This window comes from Pristis pectinata, chromosome 41 (genome assembly GCF_009764475.1).
Source record: "Pristis pectinata isolate sPriPec2 chromosome 41, sPriPec2.1.pri, whole genome shotgun sequence".
NCBI lineage: Eukaryota > Metazoa > Chordata > Chondrichthyes > Rhinopristiformes > Pristidae > Pristis > Pristis pectinata.
In genome coordinates this window covers 440,677-455,533 of record NC_067444.1, presented here as the reverse complement: position 1 = coordinate 455,533, position 14,857 = coordinate 440,677, and positions in this window count along the sequence as shown.

The following is a 14,857-nucleotide window of genomic DNA, read 5'->3' as shown; positions in this document are numbered from 1 at the left end:
CCCGACTTGATATTACGCCTCAGTTTAAGAATGTTGTTTACCACATAACTCGTTTATTGCCGAACGTTAAACACCACAGGGAGAGCGAAAGAGATCTTTCTTTGGCCTCCGGGAACCAATAAAAGACCGCAGTTGGCGCAGTGAACGTTGTGTATTTGAAATAATCTTTTGTCTTGCACACTGCCTGTTCCTTTCCCCAGATCCTGTCTGTACACATTCAGATTGTAGCTGTGTTAATCAAGGCACCAAGCCTTCTACCGAGCAAATCTAATCCTAGTGTCCTGACTGGATTATTGCAGTTAAGAAGTACCCAGTCTTTGCATAAATAAAGCAGATGTTCTTCCAGATCCATAAAGCTACACAATTTACCAACAATATTGAACTGCTAGACATACCAAAAATACTGCCGTGACTGGTGAGCTTAGTAAAATGCTCCAATGATGCCCTTACCTTGTGATCAGCATCTGATTCTGGTCCCAGCGAATCCGAGCACCTGAATTTTATGGCTGTGAACAGTAAGTGTACACGTCCTTGGTGAGGTTCAGTTGATAACACGCTCACAGACATGGACTTCAGCCTCATCAGCACCGACCTCCACACCCTGTTCCCTGACGCTTGTACTGAACCACACAAAGCCTCATTCAAGCAAATAGTTCTTACATGTTGTTCGATCCAAAATTACTGTTTCAGTGCACGGAGACAACGATTACGGTTCTCTTGACACTTCTGTCTGTTCCAGAGAGCAGTTACGACCCGCATCCTGGTTCCGGTCGGTTGGTGCCGTCGGTTTGATTTATTGCTCACCTTGGAGCCAGTTTATTGTCAGCGACAGCTGAGGACAGAGATCGCTGGGCGTTTGTTGACAGAGCCAGCAGAAGGAAGGGCACTGTGAACTCTGGTGACCAGTTATGCATTTGGAACAATTTTATGTTTTGAACACTAGACATTCCTTTCACCAGATTTAACTGTGCTCCTGCTGCTTGGTGCTGAACTAATCTCGGTATCAAACCTTTAAAAAGCCAGCTCCACAGTTGTTCCTAATTGGACCACTACAGTAATGGGCAATGCAGCAACTGTGCCGAGATCAGCAGTCCACAGCAAGATAACAATGCCCTTCACCTTCAGTTATGTGTTCACTTACTGGAAATGTTACCATATGATTGCAGCAACAGAAAGTCTGTTGACTTTCTTCCCGTTGGTGTACTTCCCCGATATCACATTCATTTCACAGACCACCAACCGTTTCTCGTCAGTGAGTGGTTGAAAAACTCCGAACATTAAATTCACTGGGACTCTTTTTGTCTAAAGTCGTTGCTGGCATATTGAATTAGGAGCAGAACATTCGGCCCATCAATCCTGCTCCACCACTCATTATGATCACGACTGATCTGTCTGTGATCTCAGCGCCTCTGTCCTTCGACTGCCTGGAACACCTCACTCCCTTTCCTATCCGGCACTGCCGACTGAAACACAATGAATAAACTCTGCTTCTCCGTTTCTTTGAGTAATATAATTCCAAAAACATTGTATTCACGCACTGAAAGAAACATCACGTCTATCTTCATATGTTTTAGTTCCTGCCACAGCAGCAAACCTGTTCCTCTTGTCCCTGTCAATATTCCGCATGATCTTTGATGTTTCCACCAAGTGCTAAACTCATTCTACTGAACTCCAGCGGATACAGTCAAAACCCCATCATTCATCCAACAGCAGCGGATGCAGTCTACCCCCATCGTTCATCGCAACACCAGTGGATACCTTCGGCCCCCTTCATTCATCTAAACACCAGCGGATACAGTCAAACCCCCTCATTCATCTATATACCAGCGGATACAGTCAAGTCCCCCATCATTCATCTAAATACCAGGGGATACAGTCAAGTCCCCCATCTTTCATCCAACATCAGCGGATACCGTCAAGTCCCCCCTCATTGATCTAAACACCAGCGGATACAGTCAAGTCCCCCGTCATTCATCCAACACCAGCGCATAAAATTGTCACCTCTATGTCTTCGAAATCATCGAAAATCAGCCAAGGTTGACACACATTTTCCCACAAGACAACTGATACAATCCGGGTATCTCCCTGCTTAGCTTTCGTTGAACTACTACGGACCCATTCACGTCCTTTCTGACACAGGAAACAGACGCTGCATGCAGTGATCTACAATAGGTCTCACCAACACCCCGTATATTGCAACCATCACGTCTCTAAGTTTCCCATCACTATAAACGGCAACGTGTGGAGTTTTCCTCATTACATCTTGTATTGGTATTGGTTTATTATTCTCACTTTTACCGAGGAACAGTGAAATCCGAGTTCCACAAACCGATAATACAGGTCAATTCATTACACAGTGCAGTGGCATTGAGGTAGTACAGAGTGCATTGACGTAGTACAGGTAAAAACAATAACAATACAGCCGACCCACTGAAGGATAATCGGGGATGGGCAGAGAGTGTCGATCTTGCCAGCGAAAGAATAAATAGACCGAAGCCTCGGCTCCCTCGGTCCGGGATTAGTAAAACCCAGAGTGTGGAAGGGTCAGCGTCCTGCTTCTGGAAGCAATGGGGTGGGGGCGGCTCGGGGCTGCGGAAGGTCCCACCTCCCCAGCTTTTGCTCTTATTCGTAACTGGACGGAACGTGCAACATTTTCAATAACACTTCCAACAAGCACCAGGTTCCCGCGGGAGGTCGTCAGAAAACTTGCTCAGTTAGCTGAAGAAAATCGTTCATTGTCTCAGGAGAGAATTTGTCATAGATCCACTCTCCAATGATTTCTCAATCTTGGTGAAAAGTTCACAAAGTACTAAATTCCGTTTTCATGTTAGATCTCTGAAGATTTTTGTCCAGTATATACTGGTTCCTACCTTGTACCGAGGCACCAGATTCTGTGTTCAGCGAGTCCCAGTGAGATAGAGTTCTGTGTTCTGCAGGTAAATGGAGACACCCTGGTAACAGGTCATCTCCTGGTGATAATATTTAACTAAACCCAGAGCTTTATCAGTGGCTCACTGCTAGTCCTGTTGCTTGTTACAGGTTAGTTCTGAATCACACTGTGTGTACAAACAGAATTGCTGTAACACGTTACTGTTTTCCTGCAGTTATTCAGTCGGTGCTCAGAAACAACGACAATGATGCCATTAACTCTTCCCACTGGGCTTCAGAACAATCCCGTGACCCGGAGCCCGATGTGACACCCTGCCTCAGTTTGTTATATTTTCACTGCACTGTTAGTATCGCCGATGTTATTCCTCTGCTTAAGAAGGGAAACAGAGACATGTCAGGGAATTATAGGCCCGTACGCTTTCCACTGTGGCAGGGAAATTGTGGGAAAAAATACTTTGTGAGTGGATACACTCGCATCTGGCAAAGCAGAGTGTTATTAGGGACTGTCAGTAGGGATCTGTGGGGGAGGTCAGCTCTTACAGACATGACGGAGGTATTTCAGGAGGGGAAGAAGATAACTGATTGGGGTCGGGAAGTTGACGGTCCATGCAGGGAGTTTAGTGAAACTTTCGACAAAATACATTCATGGTGGGCGGATTCAGAAGATTAAGCCACATGGGTACCATGGAGAATTGGTAGTTTGGGTTCAAAGTTAGCTTGGCCATAGAAGACAGAAGGCAGTGGTGGAGGGTGTTACCCTGGCTGGAGGTCTGGGAACAGTGTTGTCCAGCAGGGACCTCCGCAGTTTGTGACATATATTTTTCATGGTGTTAGGAAAGAGTTGAGAGATAGAGAGAGATGGAGACAGAGAAAGAAACAGAGAGACCGAGAGAGAAAACCATGGAAGCGGCTGTCGGACGCCTGTGGTTCCCTCCGGCACTGGTTACTTCACTGAGCAGTTAATCATCATTCTCTGTATTCTGTCCTTTTGTAGTTTTTGAAGTGGTAAATGAGTAGTTCTTCTATCATCCTAACACAGTAGAGTCTTTACAACCTCTAACACGGGTACTTTGTTTGCGAATACCACTTGCTGCTGAATCAGTAAAGAGCAAGGAATAAATTTTAAAACTTCCCGTTAGAAGTGGGGTGAAGAGTAAGGTTGCAGACAACACAGAATCTGGCGGATTCTGGACAGTGAGAAAGGTTGTCACAGGATTCAGCAGTATAGAGACCAGCTGGAAAAATGGGCAGAGGCGTGTCAGATCGATTTAACCTGGACAAGTGTGAGGTGTGACCGCTGGGAGGGAAAACGCAAGAGGAAAATATACAGTAACTGGAAGGACCCTTCGGAGCATTGATGTACAGAGAGGCCCAGGGGTGCAACTCCCTTGCTCCTGGAAAGTGGCAAGACAGGTCGTTCAGGTGGTGAAGGAGGCGTACGGCACACATGCCGACATGGGTCTAGGTGCGGAGTGTAATTGTCGGGAAGTCACGCTGCAGCTGCATAAAACCGTGGTTCAGCCACAGTTGGAGTACAGTGTGCATTTGTTTGCTGTATGACAGGAAGGATGTGAGTGCTTTGGAGAGGGTGCAGAAGAGATTCAGTGGTATGTTGCCTGGTTCAGAGAGTGTTCGCTATAAGGAGAGGCATCATGGAACAGCACAGACATGGTGGGCCGAAGGAGCTGTCCCTGCACTGTTCTATGTTCCATTTTCCCCAACAACAAAGACCGGAGAGAGACGGTCAGTGGGACCCAGCACCGGTTGGGCAGTGAGGCAGCTGCCCCACTCCCCTGTGATGGGAAATCATCCCTTCTAACTTCCCGCTGCTTCTTCCTTCCCCCAGAGCCGGACTCTGGGCACTGCCGGCCTTGGGCTGTGTGAACAGGGACATGCGAACTTTTCCAAAGCAGCCCCGAGCCCTCTGCCCTGAGCGGACACTTGCGGTGCGCACGGTGCTGCAGCAGCCCTGGGGACACCGGCTCCTGGGCACAGGACCCGGCCAATGGACAACAGCAGGACCCCACAAACTGCTCCTGCATTTCCTGCCTTTAATCTTTAATGGTCATTGTTTGCCGGAGGGCGAACGTAAGCTGATCCTGTGTGTCTCTGTGATTTGTTCCCCACTGATGTACTTCACATACAGCTGAACACTTCAACAAGCCGCCAACACATTAATGCTGTGACAGACAGACAACTGCCGAGAGGGAGCCCAATGGGACGTCTGGCACTGAAAACGACGTGAAAAAGTTTCAGTCTCCGATCTGCAGCTCCACACTGCACCTTCCCCTGACGGGACACCCTGCTGGCCCGCTGAGTTTACAGACGGTCCCGCCCCTGGGTTCATGTGGGGCTGGGGAACGGCCCACATTCCCCTTCCTACCCCCTGAGCTCAGGTAGCGCTTTCCCCGCACACACCCCCGCCAGCTCTAGACAAAACTGCCCCATTTCTCCTGTCCCGCAACCCCTGGGGCTGTGGGAATGGGACCGTGTCCTGGTGGAAAATGGCCCCGAGCCCAGCCCAATGATTCCAAGTATGTTACTGACCCAGATTGCACATTTATCTATTGTTATTGGCACAAAATTGGGCAATTTATGCTCTGTGCGTTGTCTGAATCTACCTGCCTGTGATGCTGCTGCAGGGTTTCCATTGGACCTGTCTCTCCCTGTAATTGTGCACCCGGAAATAACCCCGACTGGACCTGACAAAACTCGGTGAGGTTGGAGCGGTGATGATCATGTCAAGAGGGCACAGGGTGATGTAGACAAGGTGGGTGAGTGGGTACAACAGGTCAGCTGGAGTCCAATGGAGAAAATGTGGGGGTCACCCACTTCTGTTGAAGGGACAGAAATGCTGAGTGTGTTTAAATTGCGAGGGACTGAGGTGCAGCGGGCAGTGAGGGAGGTCAAATATAAGTTGTATTTATTACAAGAGTTACTGAGTATCAGAGTGAAAATAACTTCGCACCTGTTATTTAGAGCTTTATTCAAACTGCACCTGGAATATTTTGTCAAATCTCGGTCTCCTTGTGTAACATCAGTTGCACAGTATTTGCGACAGAGAAATTGCAATGAATATTTACTGGTGTCTAGATTGGTGGGATTTTAATATATGAAATGATTAAATTAGGTTAAGCCCCTGTTTTTAAAATAATTGAGATTCTGTTGGTCCCAAAGGGAAATGCTGGAAGAACCCAGTGGGTCAACCGGCATCTGTGGAGACCAAGGGATGGTGAATGTTTTGGGTCAGACATTTGGATCAGGGCTGAGAGAGAAGAGAGAAGGTTTGCAGAGGTCTGGGGGCAGGGGAAGTTGTACACATGCTGGTCGCTGATGGGTGGACCAGACGGAGAGGTAATGATGGCCAGATGTAACTAGTTGGGGCAGGGAATGAAAAAGGAAACACTGGATTTTCAACTTTCAGGTAAGTCCCACCCTGATGTTCTCCTCCCACACACTCACCTGTGCACTGAGGCTCATTCTCCTTTGTTGGCCATTCCCATCCCATCCCATCCACCCACCTGGTTCCATCTTCCCACGATCCCTTCCCCACTGGGTTCCACCTGTCACCTGCCAGTCTCTATCTCTCCCCCTCCACCCCAACCCACCCACACAATACCGCATACTGCAGTCTTGCTGCATCCCTGACTTCTGATGCAGGGTCTCCACTCTTGGAAATGTCGACTTGCACCTTTTGTTTCCACCGAATCTGCTTCACCCGAGTTCTTGCGCTGTTCTGTTTTCTTCTTCAATGCAGGGTCGACTGTGCCCGAGCGAATTTGGGCAACTTAGAGCTTTGTTCTAAAAATATTTTGATAGGCTTTTTCGGTGATTCTTTTGTGTTACCACTGAGTTCACCATATTTAGGGAATTGTGTTTAGTTATGGTCGCCTTATTAATGGAAGGATATGGAGGCTTTGGGAGGTTTACCAGGATGCTGCCTGATTTGGAGGAAATGTGTTATGAGGAGAGATTTGAATTTCAGGGGCTGTTTTCTCTAGAGCAAAGGCTGAAGGGAGATTTGATAGAAGTTTATAAAATTATGAGAGGCATCGATAGAGTAGACAGCCAGTGAGAGGTATCTTCAAAGGAGATGTGCGGGGCAGTTTTTTATACAAAGTGCGGTGGGTGCCCGGACTGCGCTGCCTGGTGATGGAAGCAGATATGATAGAGGGGGTTAAGAGACTGTTAGACAGGCAGATGTATCTGCAGAGAAGTGAGGGATATGGTCAATTTGCAGGGAAGAGGAATTAGATTAATTAGGAGCCATTGATTTAGTTACTTTGACATAATATCGTGGGCTGAAGGGCCTGTCCTGTGCTGTGCTGTTCTATGTTCTATGAAGTCAGCGTTGAACGATTTAAAATCTCCCCAAAGACCTGTTGTGTGCCCGGCCGTGCCGTGTTGTTGGTGGACTCGGCAGTTGGTGTCTGTCTCGTGCTGGGTCACACATCCTCAGATGTTGCTGGGGAGGTCCTTACAGCATAGCTTGACTTGGGACGGCTTTGGTCAATGGATTGCTTATTTTTTTGGAATAAATATGATCTTCATGATATGGTTGTTTCAAGAAGGAAACCAAAAGGGTTTCACCCGTGAAGCAACACACAGAAAATGCTCGTAAAACTCTGCAGGTCGGGCAGAATTTATGGAGGGACATAAACAGCCAGCGTTTTTGGGTCGATACCCTTCATCAGGACTGAATTCAGGATTGTGTGATTGAAATTAATCCCTAATGTATTTTTGACAAGGCGCGTTAGCAGCAATTTTGTTTCCCTCCGTCCGTGGCTGTGGCACAGCTCAATGTTCTGTAAAGCTGGACTGACGGTGGATTTCCTGAACGACTGAAAGGTGCGGGGAAAAACAAACACTGGATTTGCTACACACAGGAGACCCCAGATGCTGGAATCTGGAGCAACACGCACAAAATTCTGGAGGAACTCAGCGGGTCAGCAGCAACTGTGGTGGGAAATAAATAGTCGACGTTTCGTGTCGAGACCCTCCATCCGGACTGGAAAGAAAGAGGAGAGAAGGCGGAAGAGTCTCGGCCCGAAACGTCGACTGTGCATTTCTCTCCATTGATGCTGCCTGACCTGCTGAGTTCCTCCAGCACTGTCTGTGTGCTGCACTGGAATTGCTTCTTCATATTTAGAAGATGTGTCAGAATTTCAGAAACTGTTTCTGTCATAACGAAGCTCAGAGGATGTGGTTCAATGTGTTATTTCCTTCCTCAGGTACGTCAGTGAGTGACTTCTTCCGTTGCCACAGGAACAGCCTGCCTGAGCTGCAAGAAATGTTACACATTTTTGTCACCATCTGGTCACTGCCTCTGGGCAGTGCTTGAGACGGGCTCTGGAGCAGATGCAACAGCGTGATCGTGGGGAAAACCGACGCTTGGTCTGGTGTGCAATTGCATGTAGAAGTGAGAACTAAATTAACAGGCGCATTGGGTGGAACACAGTATTTAAATGAGGTTGTTTATCAATACATTGGAGTCCAAAATATTTTGCAGCAGTTTAATACTTTTTGTTCATCGGAATAAAGCTGCTGATGTTGGAAATCTGAAATGCTAAGCAGGTCAGACAACATCTGTGGACGCTCCCATTTGTGACGATGGGTGTTTCTTTTTGCACAGGTGCTGCCTGGTGGAATGAGTTTCCAGCATTTTGAGTTATTACATTGAACATAGTTTGTAAATATTTTGCAGCCAATTGTGCTGAACAAGACCCACACAACAATGTGACAGCAACCAGATAATGTGTTCAATTTAGCTGTCAAAGATTGTTTAAAGTTCTGACTGGGAAGTTGGAGGGAGACCAGTTTTTCACCGTTGGCTGAATTTGGGACAAGAAGCTGCACTGTTTAACACAGAACTGGAGCTTTCACGGATGTCGTCAGATAATCACTGCGCAGTAATAAACTATAATCAGTAGCTGAGTCTACACAAAGTAAATTAGAAAACTGAAGACTGTAACAATGTGGATCACAGGCAGCCATTCCTCTGAAATGCAGCTGTGGCTGAATCAGTTAGACAGCTGATTGTTGACAAGAATAATGTTTGTTGGCCATTAACGTTCTTCAAGGGTGACTTGGAAGGAGTTTAAGCGAAAATTGTGAGTGACCCATTGAAGGGGACGAACGGCCGGACCCGCTGCATTGTCCCTCCGGTCCTCCAGGCACTGGTGGTCTTGCGGGGATCTCCGGAGTTGAGCAGGCGTAGTGCCGACACGAAGTTCGAGGAGCGGCTGTAACTTACGGACGGCGGTTGCTGTTCGGGAGGTGCGTAAGGGGCTCGGATAAATCGGGGGAGGGAAAAGTCTCGAAGCACTGCAACCGATCTCTGCCGGACGGCTGGAGTTTGTGGGCTCCCCGCTGACCCACAGCCCGGTTTTTCAGCAGGAACAAAGGACTGCAGATGCTAGAATGCAGAAGCAGAAGCCGGTTTTACAGACAGGGTCAGTGAGTTCTGGTTCGGACTGGCGGGGAGACCGTGAGCAGACTCTCGGCGGCACATAGTGCCGGAAAAGCCCAGGTCCGGGCTGTGATCAAAAGATGGAGATTCCGCGGATGCGCTGGAAAGAACAGCAGGATCCAGGGGCACAGGTGGGTGGGTGAGGAAAAATACTTAGACAGAAAATTGCGCACGTACTCCTCCGTGACGGTGAATTCCCCAACCCCCTGAACCCAATGTGTGATTCCGTCTTATCCATTGTGTTTCACATTGCAGGAGTCGGGACTTGGGAACGGGAGACTTTGAAGTCTCAGTGTTAGTAAGTTTCATTTAAACATGAATCGGGACGGAGAGAGCTCGGGAAACTTTAAAAGAGGCAAGTCTTGTTGATTGGGAGGCCGATTAACAACAGCCAATAAAAATATGGTAAGGTCAAGCGGAGCGACTCATTGTGAAGAGCGATGCCTAAAAAGTGCTGGAGGAACTCATCAGGTCAGGCAGCATTCATGGAGGAAAATAAACAACCGATGCTTCGGGCCAAGACCCTTCAGTGTAAGAGTGTGGAGCTGAGGCTTTGGGGAGGAGGCACAGGTGACGGGCAGGAAAGGGAGGGTCACTCCAGTGGGGCTGTCCCTCCGGCCCTCCAGACACTGGTGGCTTTGCGGTGGTTCTCCGGCGTTGCGAAGGGGCAGGTTTACTGCAAAGGTGCAGCACCCCCCCCCCCCACCACCCACCCATTCACCCATTGTGGGAACTTGAGGAGCAGCTTGCAGAGAAATTGCTAATGGTGAGCATAATAGGGTTGTATCATTATCAGTTTAATCGGGGTAAACTGGATGCTAGTTAGGGCAGTGGAATGCTCCTCCTGCAAGATGTGGCATGTCAAGGATCCTCAGTCTCCCTGATGATTTCATCTGTGGGAAGTGCACCGAGCTGCAGCTCCTGACAAACTGGGTAAAGGAAATAGAGCTGTGTTTAGATGTACTCGGGATCATCCAGGATGCTGAGAGCATCCCCATAACGTGGCCACACGTTATGTGCAGGCTTCAGAGGGTTGGGTGATTACCACGAAAACTAAAGGGAGTGGACAGTCAGTGCAGCGTTCCGTTGTGGCCATTTCCCTCACTAACAGGTATACCTCTTTGGATACTGTTGAGGGGGATGTCCTTTCAGAGGCTAGCAGCAGCATTCAGGCTTCTGGAATTGTGAGTGGCCTTTAGGTTCAGAGGCAAAAGGTACAGCCAGAGGATGACAGTGATAGGAATCTTGATAGTGAGGGGGACAGACAGGAGATTCAGTGGCCACAGAAGAGACGCCAGAATGGTGTGTTGCCTTCTGGATGCCACGGTCAAGGATGTCTCTGAACGGTTGCAGAACATTCTCAAGTGGGAGGGTGAGCAGCCAGAGGTCGTTATAAACATAGTTACAAACAATATAGGTAGAAAAAGGAGTGAGGCCGTGCAGAAAGCTTGTGGGGAGTTAGCTCAGAAAAGAAGCAGGACCTCCAGATGACTTCCGGTGCCATGTGCTAGTGAGCTAAGAAATGGAAGGATAGGCCAGGTGAATGTGCAGCTGAAGAGTTGGTGTATGGGGCTAGCATTCAGGTTATTGGATCATTGGGATGACTTCTGGGGGAGGGGTGATCTGTACAAGAGGGGCGGGTTTCACTTGAACCAGAGATGGACCAGTATCCTCCCAGGAAAATTTGCAAGTGCTACACGGGAGGGTTTAAACTGGATTGGCAAGGGGTGGGAATCTGAGCAGGAGCACGTCATTGGATAAAGCAGTAGACAGCGAGGTCAAGTTCTGTAATCAGGACAGCCAGGGGCACAGTACAAAGAAAGGAAAAGAATACTTACATTAACAGCATTTATTTTAATAAATGAGGTGAAACCAGTAAGGCAGACAAACTCAGAGTGTGGCTCTGGGGACTGGGGTGTTATACCCATGACATGGCTGAGAGAAGAGTAGGAGTGCAGCTCAGTGTGCCAGGATACAAGTGGTACAAGGGTGACTGAGGTTTGGGTAAGTGGGAGAGGGTGTTTCCTTTTGATAAGGCGGCAGGGGGGTAGTAACAGCAGTGCTGAGAGAGACATTCTTACATTCTTGGAGGATTGTCCAGTGAGGCTATATGAAGGGGACGGTCACCTGAGTGGGGCTGTATTATAGACCCCCTCATAGCAGGAACTTGAGGAGCAGGTGTGTGGAGAAATCGCTGATATTTGTAAGAATAATCGTGTTATATTAATGGGGGATTTTAATTTCCACAGTACTGACTGGTCCACCCAGCGTGTTAAGGGCCTAGAAAGGATGAAATTTATGCAGGAAAGTTACCTGAGGGCCCTAATCTGGAGGGTGCATTACTGAACCTGCTCTTGGCGAACGAGGCAGGGCAGGTAACTGGAGTAGCAGTTAGGGAGCACAGGCTCTGGTGACTGTAATTGTAATAGTTTTAAGATAGTGATGAAAAAGATAGGACAGGTGTACAGGTTGGAGTCCTAGACTGGAGCAGTGCTAATATTCAGGGAATTAGGCTGTATCTATCAGAGGTTGATTGGATGAGCCTGTTTGAAGGGAAAATAACAAACGTTAAGTGGGAGGCTTTTAAGAGTGAGATATCAAGAATCCAGGAACAGCATGTTCCTGTTACCGTGAAGGGTAAACCTGGCAAGTTTAGAGAACCCTGAGGGACGAGAGATGTTGAGGCTGTGGTCAGGCAAAAGGAGTCATACATTGGGTTTAGGAGATTAGGGATAGTGAATCCCCTGATGACTATAAAAAGATTAAGAATGCATATAAGAGGTAAATCAAGAGGGCAGCAATAGGGCATGAGACAGATCTGGCCGGCAAGCTTGAGGAAAATCCCAAGAGATTCTGTAACTGTATGAATAGTAAAAGGGTGGCGAAGGAGAGAGTAGGTCCCCTCAGAGATCAGTAGCACCGCTTATGTCTTGAGCCACGAGATGGGTGGGATTTTGAATGAATATTTCTCCTTGTTATTTACTGAGGAGATGACCATGGTTGCTCAAGAGAGAAGGAAAACAAGTGGAGATGTTTTGGAGAACCAGGCAGGAATTATTTGCAGCCTCATAGCACATTACGGTGGATAAATCCAAAAGGTCTGACTCAGTGCATCCTCAGACTTTGTTGGAGGCCAGGGAAGAAATTGTGGAGGCCGTTGTGGACATATTTGCTTCATCGTTAGCCTCTGGTGGGGTCCCTGAAGGTGGATGGAGCCTAATGTTATTTCATTGTTTAAGATGGGTAGCAAGGACAAGCCAGGGAACTGCAGGTTGGTCATCCTGATGTCAGCAGTGGGGAAGTTACTAGAGTGAATTCTGAGGGACAGGATCAACCAGCATTTGGATAGAAAAGTCTGATTAGGATGAGAGCATGGCTTTGTGCATGGAAAGTCATGGTTGATGAACCTTTCTGAGTTTTATTTTGAAGAGGTAACCAAAAAGGTAGATGAGGCATGGCAGTGAATGTTGTCTACTTGGACTTTATCAAGGCCTTCCACAAGCTCCCGCATGGTTGTAAGGTTGGATCCCATGGCATTCAGGGAGAGTTAGTTTGGTGCAGGCAAAACTGGCTGGTGGTTGAAGGCTGTTTCTCGGAATGGAGGATGGTGACTAGTGGTGTGCCGCAGGAATCGGTGTTGGGACCCTTGTTTCTCATTATTTATATGAATGATTTGGATGCCGAAGCACAAGGCTTAATCAGTAAGTTTGTGGATGTCATGAAATGAGGAGGTGTTGATAGTGAAGGTTATTGGAAAATGAAGGGGGGGGGGGGTCTTGATCAATTGGAGAAGTGGACTGAGAAGTGGCAAATTGATTTCAATAGATGTAAGTGTGAGGTGATGCATTTTGGAAAGTCAAACCAACACAGAACTTTAACTATGAATGGTAGGGCACTAGGAAGTGTAATGGAACAGAAACCTCAGAGTACAAGTGCAAAGATTATTTAAAGTGGCATCACAGGTAGACAGGGTGGTGAAAAAGGTGTTTAGCTTGCTGGCCTTCATCTGTCAGGGCACTGAGTATAGGATTTGGGAGATTATATTGCAGTTGTATAAGTTTTTGGTGAGGCAACACTTGGACCCCCTTAGATAGAAAAGGCATGCTTAAACTGGAAAGAAGGCAGGGAAGATTTACAAGGATACAGCCAAAACTGAAAGGAGAGTTTGGCCAGGCTAGGTCTTTATTCCTTGGAACGCAGCAGAATGAGGGGCGACCTTATGGAAATGTTGAAAATTATGAGAGGGAGCAATCTTGCGGACAGTAACAGTGTTTACCCCAGGGAAAGGGTGTCCACAACCATGGGGCATAGGTTTATGGTGATAAGGGAAAATTTAAACAGGATCTGAGGGGCAACGTTTCACACAGAGGGTGGTGAGCACATGGGATGACCTGCAAAACAAAATGGTTCAGGCACGTGGACAGGTACATGAAGGGGCATGGCCTGGAGGTATTTGGGCTTGAAGGGCCTGTATCCGTGCTGTATTGTTCTATGACTCTGTAGAAACCTCCGATGGTCAGGCATTGGTGGAGAAATCACCAACTGTAGCCGCAGGCAAAGTGTGGGGTTCAGACAGTATATGACCTGCATAAGATGTGCCTGGAGCGATCAGACAGTGTGTGTGTTGATTCACAAGGCAATGTTTTCCTTATGATATCAATCACTGTCTAATGCTCCTGTTAATATTATTTATTACAGATCACCATAATTTGTGAACGCTTGTCACTGTCATGGCTGAAGGTACCAAAAGGAGCGGGGATGCAGGGACTTCTGCATCAAAGGTACACACAGGTTTGTGCAATCTTCTGTAAAATATAAGTGTGGTCCTGACGGTGAGTCTGGATCTGGAGCAAATTCCACAGCTTCACAAAGGCAGTGGGATCAGAGAAGGGGCTGAGCACAGAGAGAACAGAGGCATCTGCAGGGGCAGCACAGTCACAGGTGGAGTAACAGGACTGGCTGATAAATCACTGGTACTGGTTTTTCTGATATAGAGAAAGACAGTGACTGAGGAGAGAGGCTTTATGAGGAATAGAGTGAGCCGGGAAGCAGCAGGATACCCTGAGTAGAGCAGTGGTGGGAAGCAGGTCAGACACAGTATTAGGAGAGTGATGGTGATTGGGTTTCGTGTGTCACAGGAATACAGTCTTCTGCAGGCAGCAGCCTGGGAAGGGCAGTAGGGGGAAAGCCGTCATGGCCGTTGGGTCTTGGGGTTGAATGTGCCGTAATCTTCAATTTTAAACAAAAAACATTCCAAGGAGATTCCAGAGAAGATTTACAGGAGTGCTGCCTGGATAGGAGAACATGACAGGCTGAGCAAGTTGGGGCTTTTCTCCTTGGAGAGACGGAGGATGAGAGGAGACATGCTGGAGGTATATATAATTATGAGAGGAATAGACGGATGTACAGCAGCATCTTATCCCCAGGGCGGTAATGACCAATAATGGAGGTCACCTGTTTAAGGTTCATGGAGGAAAGTTTGGGGAATGTCAGACGAGG